This window comes from Elaeis guineensis, chromosome 1 (assembly GCF_000442705.2).
Source record: "Elaeis guineensis isolate ETL-2024a chromosome 1, EG11, whole genome shotgun sequence".
NCBI classification, from domain to species: Eukaryota; Viridiplantae; Streptophyta; class Magnoliopsida; order Arecales; family Arecaceae; genus Elaeis; species Elaeis guineensis.
In genome coordinates, this window is record NC_025993.2 from 66591714 (window position 1) to 66609802 (window position 18089).

An 18089-nucleotide genomic window follows, 5' to 3' on the forward strand; every position below is an offset into this window, starting at 1 on the left:
AACAATTCGAGCTGATCCATGCCACTAGGTTAGTCATAATTGTTATGATTATGTCAAGTCAAGTTTAAAGAGACCTAAATCAAATCTTCCTAAGAAAATATTAAGTTTAGGTCTTCCATCATTGTGGATGTGCGGGCCCTTCCCAGGGTTGATTATTCTCGGCTGGTTACAGTGGCTCAGTTGCACCAGGAAGATGCAACCATGTCCATTAGGCATTGGATGCTATGGATTAGAGGATGGGTTGGGCTCAATATTTCAGATACGGTGAGGGACCCAATCAGGAATCTAGTTCGTGCAAATGATGGGTTTGGCTTAACTAAGGATTGGAGCAATATCTCAGATACGGTGAGCTTCATGAATTAGAGACCAAATTTTGGGTGCACCATGATTAGAGAATCATTGGACAAGAGTTGTCTACTCATCGGTTGACCCATCATCAATAACTGTTGGGTGAGGTGATGAGCCAGTCGGTGAGACTGTACCACCCACTAGAAATCACTAATCACGGAGATTTTCACTTCTTTACCAAGGGAGTGTAGGGATCTGAAAAAATAGTGGGAGCCTAATTTATTTAAAAATGAAAATCTTAAACAAATTGGTTGAGTCTGATTATAAAATCTAACTAGAAACTTTTGACTCTCTACAGGAAACATGTCTGCCTCAAACCCCCTGATCAAAATTCTAGACACTCATAGACTGACTGGATCAAATTTTAAGGACTGATTGAGAAACTATAGAATTATTCTGGGTTCTAAAAAATTGACTCATATCTTGGACCAGGACCCACCTGCCATGCCAGCACGTCCGATTGCTGAACAAAGAGCATCTCTGGAAAAGTGGATGGATGATGGTAACAAAGTCAGGTACTACATGTTGGGTGCAATGTCTGATGATTTGCAGCACCAACATAAAAATATTTTAACTACCCGCCAAATATTGGCTCACCTACAAGAGTTATTTGGTGAACAGAGTCACGCGGCCAAGTATCAAGTCTATCAAAGACTTTTTAAGGCCAAGATGTGTGATGGGCAGTCAGTCCAAGATCATTGTTTGACAATGATCAAGGATCTTGAGGAGCTTGAGAAGCTCGGTATCATCTTAGATAAGAATTTTTAGATTGATGTGATCCTTCAGTCCTTGTCCGATGCATATGGTCAATTCATCATGAACTTCCATATACATAAGATGCAATGTACCTTGGCCGAGTTAATGAATATATTGGTTACGGCTGAGCTTTCAATGAAAGGTTCAAAAGGCTCAGTTCTTACTGTGGAGCGGACTTCTTCCAAGAGAAAGTCTTTTAGAAAAAAAAAGAAGTCCGTGAAGAAGCAGAAGGTGGATGGTAAGAACAAGAAGACAGGATCGAAGAAGAAGGCTTCTGAAAAGAAAAAGTGTTTCCACTGTTAGTCAGAAGGCCATTGGAAGCAAAACTGTCCTCAGTACCTGGCCACCCTAAAGAACAAGAAGGATGGTCCTTCTGGAGGTATGCTCATTATCGAATCTAATCTTATGATTTCTTCTACATCCAGTTGGATGCTTGACTCTAGTTCTAGTGCTCATTTGTGCACTTCTATGCAGGGTCTTGAGGAGAGCAAGAGGCTGAGGGATGGGGAGATAATCCTACATGTCGGGAATGGAGCAAGAGTTGCTGTTGTGGCTGTAGGAACCTACCCTCTGCGATTACCATTAGGATTAGATTTAGTTTTAAGAGACTGTTATTATATGCCTGCAGCAAGTAGGAATTTGATTTCTGTTTCATGTTTAGCACAAGAAGGCTATGTGATTAGCTTTCATAAGGACCATTGTAATATATTTTATGAAAATAATAAAGTTGTAAATGATTTTGTTATTAATGGTCTCTATCAGTTACATGTTGATGTATCTATTTTTAATATTGAGCAAAATGTGAATGCCATAGGAATTAAAAGGCCTAGAGATAGTCTAAATGATAAGTATCTGTGGCACTTAAGGCTAGGTCATATAGCGGAAGACAGGATTAACAAATTAGAGAAATCCAGGCTACTGAGTCCATTGACTTTCGAGTCATATCTAGTTTGTGAATCATGCTTTCAAGGCAAAATGACCAAGATCCCTTTTGTGGGATATGGGGAAAGGACCACAGACCTACTTGCCTTAGTACATATGGATGTGTGCGGCTCATTTGATGTGCCGGTTAGAGGCAACTTTGTCTACTTCATTACCTTTACTGATGATATGTCTAGGTACGGGTATGTGTTTCTAATGAAACACAAGTCTGAAGCCTTTGAAAGGTTCAAAGAATTCAGACATGAGGTAGAAAAACAAACAGAAAAGCCCATTAAGATTCTTCGATCAGATCGAGGAGATGAATACCTTAGTCGGGAATTCCTAGACTATCTTAAGGACAATGGTATAGTCTCTTAATAGACTCCACCTGAAATACCTCAACTCAACGGGATTTCAGAATGGAGAAACCAGACCCTATTAGATATGGTCCGTTCCATGATGAGCTTCACAGACCTTCCAGAATTTCTTTGGGGATATTGTCTCATGACAGCAATTTATGTATTGAATAGGGTTCCCTCTAAAACTGTTTCTACCACACCGTATGAGATATGGCATGGTAAGAAGCCAAGTCTGAATCATCTCAAAATTTGGGGTTGTCGGCTCATGTCAAGAGACAGCAGATGGACAAGTTAGAGTTCAGATCTTTTAGAGCTCGGTTCATAGGATATCCTAAAGAGTCATTAGGATATTATTTTTATATTTTGGAAGACCACAATGTGATTGTGAGTCAAAATACTATTTTTCTTGAAAAATAGTTTATTCAAGATGGTGGCATCGGAAGAATAATTAAGCTCAAGGAGAATGTCTCCCAAGAGCAACGAGCTAAAGAACCTGAAGAACCTAATCAATCATAACCAGTCCTAACACAACCTCTTCCACCTCGTAGATCGACTAGGGTTTCCCGTCCTCCTGAAAGGTACTTAGGTACCATACAAGAGGATGTAGAGGAAATGTTCCTCATGGAAAATGGGATTCATGGTGATAATCCCAAGACCTATGATGAGGCAATATCAGATATCGACTCCGAGAAATGGTTAGAGGCAATGAGATCAGAAATTGACTCGATGCACTCAAACCAAGTCTGGACCTTAGTAGATCCACCTGAAGGTATTGTACCTATTGGGTATAAATGGATCTTCAAGAGAAAGATAGGTGCAGATAGGAATGTGGAGACATTCAAGGCTAGGCTCGTAGTGAAAGGTTATAGTCAGTGTGAAGGCATTGACTATTAGGATACCTTCTCACCCGTAGCCATGCTAAAATTCATCCACACATTGCTTGCTATTACAGCCTATTTCGATTATGAAATATGGCAGATGGACGTGAAAATGGCGTTCTTAAATGGGTATCTTGAGGAAGATATCTATATGGAACAGTCGCTTGGTTTCACATCCAGTGATGATGATCACAAGGTCTGCAAACTGCAAAGGTCCATTTATGGACTTAAGCAAGCATCTCGGAGTTGAAATACTCATTTCAATGATGTGATCAAAATATTTGGTTTCATCAAGAACGAGGAGAAACCATGTGTGTTCAAGAAGGTCAGTGGGAGTGCAGTTGTCTTCCTTATATTGTACATGGATGACATCCTCCTAATTGGGAATGACATTCTCATGTTGACCTCAGTCAAAGTATGGTTGTCTAAGGAGTTCTCTATGAAAGATCTAGGAGAGGCATCCTTTATACTGGGTATTAAGGTCTATAGAAATAGACCAAATAGGATGCTGGGACTTTCACAGAAGATGTACATAGAGGAGGTGCTAAAAAGGTTTAGCATGGATAACTCCAAAAGAGGTTTATTGCCTTTTAGACATGGCATTCATCTCTCCAAGAAGATATGCCCTAGCACACCTGAGGCATTCTGGTACAAGAAATTTGCCACAGAGCTTGGAGTAATGTCATCGGATGCCATCCCTCTTTACTACGACAATAATGGCGCCATAGCCCTAGCTAAGGAGCCAAGGTCTCACCAGAAGTCCAAGCACATCGAGCGGCGATTCCATCTGATCCATGATTATCTCGAAAAAGATTATGTCGAGGTCAAGAGAGTCGACTCCACAAATAATATGGCAGACCCGCTTACTAAGCCATTGGGCCAACAGAAGATCGAAGCCCACCTTGAGAAGATGGGACTTAGATATGTAGCCAATTGGCATTAGGTCAAGTGGGAGTTTGTTAGATGTGTGCCCTAGATGCCAGATCGGCTGACACATTCCTGTACAGAACTAAGGGCAAATTTATAATTTTAACTATAAATGAATAAAAAGATTATTCTTCTATCACATTGTGTACATTGTGTCTGTGATACATCCTTTGAGTTAGTGGGAATGTAAATTCATATTTTCAAGAGTTGAAAATTTAAGGCATGAATTTACATAACTAACTCATAAACTGCTCCTGACCATAGGATCATCACGAGGATGGTGATCGATCTGGAAGGTTGGTGTACGATCACTTTCTTAGGGTAGATGAGTCTTGAGTCTATGGTGTGGAGACACTGAAGTGAAGTACAGGTATTCATTGAGAACGAGAGTACTGAGTGTGACCACCTCGAGCAGTCATAAAGAAGTCTACCTTCTCATCGATGACTAGCTCGATGCTGCAGTTGTGTGTCTAGTTCTTTGACCTGAGGTGCATCGATGGTTCACCTTGAGTGTGTTATAGTTTGACTACACCATAACTCGGTCTTCTAGCCATTCAAAATCTTGAGGTGTATATTGGCTGTAGCATATCCATTATAGGAACCAGATCGCACCAAGATGGGATCTATCAACCTCGGTAGATGAGAAGAGTAGTCCTATGATGATCGAAAGATCGAGTCCTTAAGCCTATGGCCATGGCAGAGTGAAATAATGGAAAAGAGTTTTCCATTGGATTTCACATCAGACTCGGATCGATCGATTGATTCATATGACTGATGTTGGGTTTGACGAGTTCACCTTAACCCTAATTCAGTCGGGACTCAAGATAGAGGAACTCAATCACACAAGTAGTTGCACCAAGAGGTTCATCTTTAGTTCTGATGGGTTGCCACCATATACTGCTAGGTGTCACTGGTGGATTTTGAGAGCAATTAGAATGATTTTGATGATCGATCATTCTAATTGTCTGAATCAGAAGAGTTCTGGTCCATCGAAAGGAGTTTCGATGATGTCGATGATGAGATCATGATATGTCTCATTATCATACAAAATTGAACCTAACTGGGTCACACAAATAAGGGTTAGGATCTGGATGTCATCAATTGGGCTACCCCAATTGATTTGGATAAGATCCAATTAGGTTCAAGGAAATCGTGCTAGCACTCGATTGAGCCTAACTTTCTCCTCATGTAATCTTTTCTGTCTCTATTGAGCCAAATATGATCTGGCTCATCCAGAGAACCTTGAAAAGGTTTCTCTCAGTCTAACTGAAGCTTGTCTAGCTCAGAAAAGGCTTGTCTTAATTCATGAGATGAATTTAAGACAACACCTGCTAATTTCTAGCACCTGCCAATTTCATTTTAGGATATCTATCAAAAGTTGACATATGGATCTTAAACTGAAGAGGATTCATTAGAGAATTTTTGTGGAGTGTCCACATGTCTAAACCACTTCAAATTGAGTGCCATAATCAGATTATGGTATGAGCTCAATTGGATTTAAGTGGGCGCCCCAAATAGATAAGAACCAAAGAGTCCTGATAAACTTGGACTCTTTGATGCCACCTTATTTGTGCTTATCCAATGTTGGTGCCAACATTGGAAAGAGCATGGGGATTCTTATCTGATGTGATTAGATGATATCACTCCACCAATCAAATTTTTTCCAAAATTTATTGGAATTTTCTGATTGGTCGAATGATGTGGCACTACGCAGCATATAGGATCTTTATAAACCCTGCTGTACCTAGGGTTTCGAGATAGAACTTGTTTTATACAAAAAATCCATTAGCTACCACCCCCTCCCCTCTTCTCCACATCCTCCCTGCTTTCCTTTCTCCTCTCTTCATGTCCAAGAAGTTGGACATTCATCTGGCAAAGGTACAAGGTGTGGTGACGCCTGGAACAGAAGGCTGCAGGACATCTTCAATACGCTGCTGCTCCAACTTCAGAAGGAGTTCTGAAGTACTTCCAAATTAGATATTGATCTGATTTTTGGAGCATAGAATCATGAGGAGAAGATGTTCCAGATCCTACTTGAGTGGATACTAGTAGAGGCCAGGTGCTTGCATGGCTACATCAGAACCTCACGCAGTGCTGCGATCATCTACAGGGTAATTAGATTACCCTTGAGGTATGTCTATATTTCTCATACTTTTAGATTTAATTTTAGATTTTAAATATCAGATAATAAAATTAGATCTAATAGATATTAGATCTAAAATAGCATAGGATAAAAATTTTTAATTTATTTCGCCCAAGATTTGATGAAATCTGGAAGATCCTACACAGGAAAAAGATAATTTTTCCTTCATGATGCCCATGCAATCTAGGTGGCAGTCAAACTACTGCAATGACAAGGCCTTAGTGAATAGGTTTGCTATATTGTCTTGGTATCAGCTCGCTCCATGATCACATCGCATCTTTTCACTATCTCCCAAATGAGGTGGAACCATCTTAGGGTGTGCTTGGATTTATGATAAGACTTTAGTTCCTTGGCTTAAGCAACTGCCCCAGTATTGTCACAATAAAGGGCCACTAGTTGTTCAATTTTCAAAACCACACCCAATTCTGAGATGAACTTCATCCACACGGCCTCCTTAGCAGTGTCACTAGCAGCAATGTACTCAGTCTTAGTGACTAAGTCAGCAATAGTTTGTTGTTTCAAACTCTTCCAACTTACTGCCCCACCATACAGGTGAATACATACCCAGATATGGATTTGCTATCATCCAGATCAGATTAAAAACTAGAGTCAAAATAATCTTTGAGTTTCAAATCAGATCCTCCATATATAAAAAAACTTCTCTAGCCCTTCTCAAGTACTTGAATATATTTTTCATAGCTTTCCAATGATTCTCTCCGGGATCTGCCTAAAATCTGCTTACAATGTTCAAGGTATAAGCAACATCAGGTCTGGTACATAGCATAGCATATATTATCGATCCTATAGCCAAAGCAGAAGGAATGAAACTCATTCTATTTCTCTCTTCAGGTGTCTTAAGAGACATCTTTTTAGAGAGTTGTATGCCGTGACCTATGGGCAAGTAACCACTTTTACTTCCCTCCATGTTGAACCTTTTCAACACAAGGTCTATGTACCTAGACTAGGACAAGCCAAGCATCTTTTTTGATCTATCCCAATAGATCTTTATACTAAGTGTTGGTGCAAAAATCCATCTACGTCGGAGAAGCTGGAGTCGAGGGAGCTACGGTCACCGTCAGGACCTGCAAAAGAAGTCTAAACCGGAGGTGGGGTTGCTCCGGCAAGACCCTCTGACGCTCAAGTCAGTTCTCTGCCTCAACAAGAATGGAGTGCTCGAACGAAAATTTTAGCAGAGTTTTGGGATGAAAACTAGAGCTTAGAGAATAACGTATCTGGGGTCCCCCTTTTATAGGTGGAGGGGGCAACAGACTGATAGCGATGTTTGTAACCGTCTGGCAGTGGGCTGCCCAGGGTCAGGAGAAGTTTGTTACGAAGAGTAGTGGAGTGGAATCGTGGCTATCATCGGGACATGCCATATGGAGTCTGTTGCGGGGAGTGGAGCGGCATCCGTTGTCGCGACTTGCCAGAGGATCGGAGAATCGTGCAGTATCCGTCGCAGGAAGTGGAGCAGCATCGTGGCCATTATTATGGTCTGCCAGAGAGTGATGGAGCTGCATGGAATCCATCGCAGGGAGTGGAGCAAAGTCGTGGCCGTTACTGCGGCCCACCAGGGAGTGATGGAGCTACACGGAATCCGTCGCAGGAAATGGAGCAGAGTCATGGCCGTCGCTGTGGCCTGCCAGAGGGTCCAGGCTTGTCGGCCGAAGTTTGGTTGGAGTCCGATCTCCGTAGAAACCCAGACGGGGATCATTTGTCAAGGAGTCTCGACCAGGGCCGCTCGTGATAGGAACTTGAAGTAGATCATTTGTAGCGGTAACTCAGAGTAGGTCGCTTGCAACAGGAGCTCGGGGTCCGACTCCCATAGGAGTCCGGACAAAGTCTTCCAGCAGTCGAAGCCGGGGATGAAGTCTGGCTCCCGTAGGAGTCTGGGCGAAGTCTACCTGCAATTGGAGTTGGGGATGAAGTCCGGCTCCCATAAGAGTCCGGATGAAGTCTACCTGTAATTGAAGTCGTGGGCGGAGTCTGGCTCCCGTTGGAGTCTGGACGAAGTCTGCCTGCAACCAGAGTTATGGGTGGAGTTCGGTTCCCGTAGGAGTCCGGATGAAGTCTGCCTGCAGCCGGAGTCGGGGATGAGGTCCGGCTCCCGTAGGAGTCCGGGTGAAGTCTACCTGCAATTGAAGTTATGGGCAGAGTGCGGCTCCCGTAGGAGTCTGAACGAAGTCTGCCTGCAGCCAGAGTCGTGGGCGGAGTCTGGCTCCCGTAGGAGTCTGGATAAAGTCTGCCTGCAGCCGGAGTCGGGGACGAGGTCCGGCTCCCGTAGGAGTCCGAGCGAAGTCTACCTGCAATTGAAGTTGGGGGTGAAGTCCGGCTCCCGTAGGAGTCCGGGCGAAGTCTACCTGCAATTGAAGTCGTGGGTGGAGTCCGGACGAAGTCTGCCTGCAGCCGGAGTCGGGGACGAGGTCCGACTCCCGTAGGAGTCTGGGCGAAGTCTGCCTGCAGTCGGAGTCGGGGACGAGGTCCGACTCCCGTAGGAGTCTGGGCGAAGCCTTCCTGTAGCTGGAACTGAGGATGAAGTCTGGCTCCCGTAGGAGTCCGGACGTCGCGAAAAATCCGATCGACGCTAGCGGGGGCTTGTCCGTCGGCAAAACTTGGAAGCGTTGCGGAGGCTCGGCCGCCAGAGAGGCTCGGAGAGATGTCGTCAGAGGTCGGAAGTCGGTTGGATCTCCGAAGGGTCACTCCCGTCACGAACTTCGGCTGGGGGGTACTTTATACCCAACACTAAGTATATAGGATGCTTCATCCAAGTCTTTTATGAAAAACTTTTGTGATAGCCATATTTTGATCGATTGCAACATAAGGATATCATTCCCAATGAGCATTATGTCATCCACATACCAGATCAAGAAGACAACAGTACTTCTATTAGTCTTCTTATACACATAAGATTCATCTATATTTTTGATAAAGCCAAATGATTTGACAGTCTCATTAAAATAGATGTTCCATCTCTTTGATGCTTGCTTTAATCCATAAATAGATTTATTTAACTTGCATACTTGATTTGCTCTCTCACTAGAGATAAATTCCTCTGGCTGAGTCATATAAACTTTCTCCTCAAGATTTTCATTGAGAAAGGCAGTCTTGACACCATCTGCTAGATCTTATAGTCATGGTATGCAACAATAGCGAGCATAATCTGAATAGACTTGAGCATGACTATGGACGAAAAGGTTTTTCCATAATCAACACTTTGATTTTGTTTGAAATCTTTTGCCACCAACCTGGCCTTATAGGTCTCTACCTGGCAATCTACTCCAATCTTATTCTTGAAGACCTATTTGCAACCTATGGGATTACACCCCCAGACGCATCAACCAAAGTCCAAACTTGGTTGGTAAACATGGAGTCCATTTTGAATTTTATAGCGTCAAGCCATTTGTCAGAGTCACTACTCATAATAGCTTTCGAATAGATCATAGGATCATCATTCTCAATGATGTGGGATGTGTTGTCATTCTCAATGACAAATCCATATCTGAATAGTACATTACGCATTCTACTTAACCTTTGAATAGGAGGTGTGTGTAGTGGTTGTGCCTCAACAATGGGCACACCTGGTTAAGAGTTAGCATGCTGATTCTGGATAGATTATAGATCTTGAACTTTCTCAAGTTCAACTATCCTCCCACTGCCGCCTTCTTGGATGAACTCTTTCTCTAAGAAAATGGCATGCCTACCAACAAACACCTTTTATTGAATAGGGTGGTAGAAATAATATCCTATACTCTCATTGGGATAACCTATAAACCTATATTTTTCTGATCTAGCACTAAGTTTATATCCATCAATATTTTTCGCATAAGCAGGGCAACCCCATATCTTAAGATGTTTAAGATTGGGCTTCTTTTCTTTTCATATCTCATATGGAGTACTAGAGATAGATTTTGATGGTACTTTAATCAAAATATATGCTGCGACTTCAAGAGCAAATCTTCAAAATGAGATCGAAAGATCCATGAAACACATCATGGACCGCACCATATCTAATAGGGTGTGATTTCTCCTTTCCACAATACCATTTAATTATGGAGTGTAAGGAGGTGTCTGAAGGAACCAGATCTAGGGTTTCAGAGTTAGATCTTAAAACTTTTTCAAGATCAGATAGTGGAAGACTAAAATAAATCAAAAATTATCTTGTAAAACTAGAGAATTTCTAGATCTAAGTATTGGGAATAGTGTCCCAAAGCTAATTGTCAGCCTGTTGATGGTTGTGCTCCTTTTGTATTAGTATATAAATTATAAATAAATAAAAATTATTTTGGCATTTTCATCACAAATTATTTCATCTTCTAATGAACTTCTGTATTGTGGTGAAGTCCTTAGGACTATTTAGACTCGACAAAGGAGGATTTGTCGTTTAGTCCTTAAACCTGTTCGCGACCAAATGATACATTATTACCAAGGACAACAACGTTTATCAAGCATAGGTCGTTGTGTGTCATATAAGTTGGTTGTCCTCTTAACTAAGGAGTGTGGAGATATTGGTATAGCATACAGGTGAGATATAAGGGTACATCTGCACTGAACATGACCGACTCTGGAGCTATTTCTGCTGTCAAGATTTGCTCCGATGGGATATGGGTATAACTATCCCTCCGACCTGAGACCGCCATGGTGACTTGCAAGCAACTCACTGCACTTAGGCACTGGACTACCTGAATTTCTAATTCAGTAACGGAAGGATGCTGGGTGTAGTCAAGTACTTGACTTGTCGGTGCATGTGTCAAGATGGGATTGACCACTCCAGTTCAGGAGCTATGTACAGTCATATTTCAATTTGGCAAAATCTTGGCCAGGGTAGTCCTAGTGAGGAGTCACAGGACTGTTTGAGTTGAGCATGATTCGGATGATCTAATCAGGGTTGACAGTTTAACCCTGAGTCGTCCTAAACACAGGCGTCAAAAGGGATGAATTATACAGTAACCATATTCACGTAGGTTCTGAGTATTGCGATTGTGACTATTCGACCTATCTGGACGTCGGGTACCATTGCTAGATGGTCACTTCGATTAGTACAGAAATTGGTTCCTGTGCTACCGGCTTAGGTTCGAACCTGTAGGGTCATACACATTAGAGGTTCTTATTTGATCTGATGGCTGGTGAAGAGTCCTATGTGTCTGAAATTTTATGATCGAGAAGCAGGATTCTCTGATCACGAGTTCCACACATTTTGGGTATCGGGGTCAAGAGTCCCACTGGTTTGGGACTTTTCGATCAGGATTTCATATCGATGAATTCTGATGCCTGATTGCCCATCAGATTTGGATTCAATATTTATGAGAGGTTTAATTAGTGATTTGATCATTAATTAACTCAATTTGATTGAGTAATTATTTTTGGATCAAGTCCAATTGAATTGGATTCAGTTGAGTTTGACCTGATTAGGTTAAGTGTTGACCTAATCGTTGAAGTGGTTTGGTCTCTGATTTGATCAGGGGTTGGGCTTAATCAATTCCTAATTTGATTAAGATTTTATTAAGCTTAATTAAGCCTAATTAAGTTGGGTTTAATTTAGCCTAATTATGCTTAAGCTATTTTGATTAGGTTGGCTCAATTAGGTTCAAACCACCTTGATATTTCTCCCTGCGCCACTCACTTCTTCAGCACCCATTTGAATTCACGAGAAGCAACTTCTCATGTATTTTCTCTCATGCAGAAGGCATCTCACGCCCACTCTTGTGCACCAATTTTTGAATAAACTTGATTTGTTAGCCATTCAAATTCAAAGGGTGTTTGAATTTGAATGGATAACTTATCCCTTGGCCTTCATGCTTATCCATTTTGTGCGCCACTTATCGTACACGAGAAAGAGTTTTTCATGAATTTTCTCCATGCACAAATGAAGCCACACCCCTTATCTTCTCACACCCAAGTGGATAGGGATGAGTTGGTTTGCATTTGAATTCAAATTCGATTTGAATTCAAATGTGCAACCACTTATCTTTATTCTCTCACGCGGATAAGACACGTCTTGCATTGTTTTAAAAAGAGGAGAAAGGTGGGGCATGCAGATAATCTGATCTAAAAAAGAAAAGAGGGTGTGAGGAAGGTTTCTGCATGTTTTTGAAAAGTTCAAAACATTCCGAGAGGAAAGAAAGAAAGAGAGTGGGTGCAGGGTCTTCTATGAGCACCCTAGGGTTTCAACTTGGGGTTCGGGAAGTAAGAAAGTGAGCTACGAGTATCGTGAGCCCACCAAATTTAAGGGAGAGCATCATCAACCTCTCAAACATATTTACTGATAATCCAAAGTATTCAAAGAATCGACAGACATCGATCGAAGGAGTTCGATCAGCATCGACCATCGAAAGGGCTCTACAACAAGCTTGCACTCATGAGTAGCCGATCAAATCGGGAGCTTCGTGTGGATGATCCACAGAGGCCAGATACACTGTGTGGCTGCATTGCAATGATCAGATCCTTCCGACGATGATCAGATTGTGGCGATCGACTATCCGCACAAAGGGATTGTGTTCTGAACACATAATAGTAAATTATTTACTGTTCAAATTTGAATTTCAAATTTAAATGCATGCATGCTATATATCATATTTAGATCCTAGTGTAGGATAAACATATGTTAATTAATTAGATTAATTAATAATTTTCACTGTAAAATAGTAATTTTGAAAAAGTTTTAAAATTACCATTTTACCCCTGCAGTAAAATTTCACTTCAAATGGTATCAGAGTAGGTTCTAAGATATGATATATGTATTTGCATGCATAGATTAAGTTGTAATCTAAAAGTTTAAATTTAAAATTTAAAATTTAAAATTTAAAATTTAAAATTTGAATTTTGAAAGTTGTTCGAAATTCAAAATTCAAAAATTTAAAATTCAAAATTCAAAAATTTAAAGTTCAAAAATTTAAAATTTGAATTTTAAAATTTGAAATTCAAAATTCAAAATTTGAAATTTGAAATTTAAAATTTGGTTAAAATTTTAAATTTTAAATTCAAATTTTAAAATTCAAAATTTGAAATTCAAAATTTTGAAATTTAAAATTTATTTGAAATTTAAAATTCAAAATTTAAAATTTGAAATTTAAAATTTAAATTTTGAAATTGGTATATTTAGATATACTTGATCCAAGTAGCAAGTAATCTAATTGGGTTGGTTGCCATGGTTGTCCGGTCATAGGAGAAAAGTAGGATTTAAAGGCCCTCTCCTCCCATTCGATGGGATTCTCCTATGGCGGTAGGGTTGCCGCTGCAATTATATCCCATGCAGATGAAGCATCGAAAGAACTTAATTGTAAAGGTTCAATTATAAAATTTATCATGAATGTGTTAGATTAGATCTAAAGAAATATTCATGATTTATTTTGATTGAGTTATTTCCTGTTAAGTAATTAGCAATAGGATTGCTATTTATGAAATATGCTGATCTATTTGTGAAATGAGTCAATATATTTGGTGAACAAAAAATAAAACCTTTCAAATTTGAAAATTATTTTCGAAATGCCAAACCCTGACCCATCAGTCCAAATACTTAATTAAAAGAATTAAGTGTTGTCAAGTTGGTCTAGAATTGTGAATTAAGACCTAAGACAATTGCATAAACTTGTGGGTCAATGGGTTAGATGGATTAGGTCCATAATTGGGTTAGACCTAAGGTTAGCTTAAAGAAATAGACTAAATTAGAGTAATTGGTAAAATCTAATCAAAAATTGAATTAGATTAGGTCAAGGACACTCTAGACTCAACTCCAATGGTTGTAGTTGAATGGGTCCATGTCTTTAACTAGACCAAGATGGATTTAATTCATGGCTACATGGTGGAACCCTATTTATTAAGTTGATCAAATTAAAACTAATGAACTGGTTGGTGTCTAAGGTAAGTTCGACAGTTTGACCAGTGATTCTTAAGTGGGAGCTACTCGCATTGATTCGATCTCTGACGAGTTAATGGCATATCCCCACCACTATCTCACTTACCTGGCCAACCTGGTGAGTTGGTTTTGATTAGATCATTTGGTGATTAGGGCTCACCCATGTCATTAGGTAAATCAATGTGACTGATTTAGGTGCTCCTAATGTCGGCTTTAATTAAATCCTTTTTAATCTGACTTGATGAAGTCAGTGGAAGGATTGAAATTGGCTGGTTAATTTCTTCTCTTTCTTCACTTAATAAAATTCTCAAAAATTATTAGGTCCCTAAAATGATTAAGTTATAGCGATAACTAAGTCATTGCCTCCAATTAAGTGAGTGATAATGAGTCCATTAGTTTAATAATCACTGGAGGCCCAAAGGCCTGGTGCTTATTGACTAATGGAATTATCATTCATAGTATGATAATTTGGTTGAGTCTTTCTGATGGTGGTTAGGTTGGCCGACCAAAGTCGGGCCTAATCAATTATTGATCCGATTCACCAAATCAAGTCATGTTAATGGTTAGACCTAACCAGATCTTTTCAGTGGAGGCCAAAGCCTACTGATTAGATTCTGGGGCAAAATTAATTACTAGAAGTTGTTTAGAGAAACAACTGGTTATGAACCTACCCATAGATGCACATGGGTTGACCAACCAAAGTTGGGCTCATGTGTGGTCTGTGTGGATTCTAGTACCCACTAAAGAATTAAAGTAATTCTTCGAATTGGAGGTTGAGGCTACCAGTTCGTAAAAATATTGGGAGAAACTTTAGACTAAAGTCCAAGTCTTTAGTGTTAATAATTTATATACTAATAGAGGTCTGATTTTTTTTATGCAGCTATGGCCACTACCCTGTCGCTCTGGTCATTATTAGATAATGACAAGCTCATGGGACCTAATTTCGATAGCTGGTATCAAAAATTAAAAATTATCCTTGAGCATGAGCGGATCCTTTTTGTAGTAACGGATCTGGCACCAGAGGAGCCAGCCCCGAACGCTAAAGGGACGGTCCGAGACACTTACCAGAAGTGGCTCAATGACTGCACCACCGTTCGATGCATAATGCTGGCGGCAATGAATGATGAGTTCAGCTGCAGGTTTGAGAATGTCCAGCTACAGGAGATGCTTCAAATGTTGAGCAACTCCTTTGGCACGCCTGACGACGTTGAAAGGCACAAAACTAGTTGTGCCATTTTTAATGCTCGGATGAGGGATGGGGCCTCAGTCACCGATCATGTACTGTACATGATCGAAATAATTGAGCGCCTAAGTAAACTGGGCTTTCCCTTGCACGAGCAACTCGGTAAGGATGCGATCCTTAATTCTTTACCCAAGTCCTTCCTCTCCTTCCTTACTCATGTTCGAATGACAAAGCCTGCAGTGAACTACCATGGCTTGTTGGGGTTACTGCAGAACTTTGAGAAGGACCACCAGCTCCATAAGGAGTCGGTAAATGTTGTGGGAGGGTCTTCCTCTGGTCGTCGACCCTTTAAGAAAGGGAAGAAGAACAAGAAGAAGAAGAAGAAGAATAAGAAGGTGCAGTCGCATGCTGGGACGTCTGCACAGGGTCAGACCAAGAAGTGCAAGCCCAACCAGAGCCAGGCAGAGTGCTTCTTTTGTAAGAAGCAGGGGCACTGGAAGAAGAACTATCCTCTATACATTGCCTCCCTGGATCCGAACAGCCGAAGAAGAAGCAAGGTAATTATATGATAACACTTTGTAACTTTTTCATTTAAGATACTACTGCCTGGGTATTGGATACCGGAAGTCCTTATCATATTTGCAATTCGATGCAGGGTCTGCAGGTCAGTAGGAGGTTTGATAATGGCGAGAGCTTCCTGAACGTTGGAGATGGAAGCAAAGTTCCAGTTCTAGCTTTAGGAATCATGAATCTTGTAATCAATTCTCATAATGTAATTCTGAGTGAATGTCACTATTGTCTAAGCTTTTTATTAAATATTATTTCTATAGGCCTTTTGGCCATGTGCAGTTATGAATTTTTAATAAAAAAAAATATTTATAATATCATGTTGAATGGTGTTACAATGTTTGTTGGACAACTAAATAATGGAATATACTTACTATCACAGCCTGTTAATGTGGTTCAAACCTTTGGTAAATGCCTTAGAATAGATAATGTGTCAGAAGTCTACCTTTGGCACTGTAGGCTAGGTCATATCAATAAGAACAGGATAAACAGGTTGGCTCAAGAAGAAATTCTTGAAGTTGGTGATTGTGAATCACTTCCAACCTGTGAGTCCTGTCTTCGTGGAAAGATGACCAAATCACCTTTTACTGAAAAAGGTGAGAGAGCCAATAAACTCTTGGGTTTGGTACATTCTGATGTATGTGGACCCATGAGCTCAAGTGCAAGAGGTGGATATTTCTACTTCATAACCTTCACAGACGACCTATCGAGGTATGGGTATGTCTACTTAATGAAGCATAAGTCAGAGTCGTTTGAAATGTTCAAACTATTCCGAAATGAGGTAGAAAAACAAACTGGGAAGTGTATTAAAACTCTTCGATCTGATCGAGGAGGTGAATACCTTTTCAAAGATTTTCTAACATATCTTAGGGAAAATGAGATTCTCTCTCAATGGACTCCTCCTGGAACACCGTAGCATAATGGTGTGTTTGAAAGGTGGAATCGGACCTTATTGGACATGGTTCGATCCATGATGGGGTTTGCTGGTCTACCGATCTCTCTCTAGGGATATGTACTCGAATCGGCTTGTTACCTTCTAAATAGGATTCTGAGTAAGTCTGTAACCAAAATACCATATGAGATATGGATAGGACGTAAGCCAGTACTCTCGCACCTTAGGGTTTGGGGGTGTCCGGCTTATGTTAAACGTTTAATTACAGACAAGCTTGGACCTAGGTCTGACAAGTGTAATTTTATAGGGTACCCAAAAGAGACCAAAGGATATTATTTCTACCTAGCTGATGAGCAAAAGGTGTTTGTTAGCCTTAAGGCAATCTTTTTAGAAAAGGAGTTCCTTGGTGAAGGGGCTGTTGCCTCTAAGGTCGAACTTGAGAAAATTCGGTAGGTGAAAAAATCGACACAAGTAGCTGAACCTGAACCAGATTTGGTTAGATCAGATCCGAAGCCCATTGTTCCTGCACCCTTAAGGCGATCTGGTAGAGTACCACATCAACTGGACAGATACTATGATTTCTTGGTCCGAGATGGCGATCCTGTCGAACTTGATGAAAATGATGAGGATCCGATCACCTACATGGATGCAATGCAGAGATCTGACTCTGAAAATGGCTAGAGGCCATGAAATCCGAAATGGAGTCCATGAAGGTCAACGATGTGTGGACATTGGTTGACCCACCCGAAGGAGTAAAACCCATAGGGTGTAAGTGGGTCTTCAAGAGGAAGAGGGCATAGACGGAAAGGTGAAAACCTATAAAGCCCGTCTGGTTGCCAAGGGATATCGTCAATGTTATGGTATAGACTATGGCGAGATATTTTCTCCTGTGGCAATACTCAAATCCATTCAGATTATGCTTGCGATAGCTGCCCATCTGGACTATGAAATCTGGCAGATGGATGTGAAGACAGCTTTCTAAATGGAGAGCTGGACAAAGAGGTGTATATGATACAACCTGAAGGATTCACATCCACAGATGAGTCTAAAATGTGCAAGCTACAGAGGTCCATTTATGGACTTAAGCAGGCATCCCAGAGTTGGAACATACATTTTGATAAGACGATCAAGACGATGGCTTTATTAAGAACGAGAAGAGCCCTGCATTTATAAGTGAGCTAATGGTCCAGTAGTGGTATTCTTATATGTATGTGGATGACATTCTCTTAATCGAGAATGATGTCCCTGCATTTACAGGAATTAAAG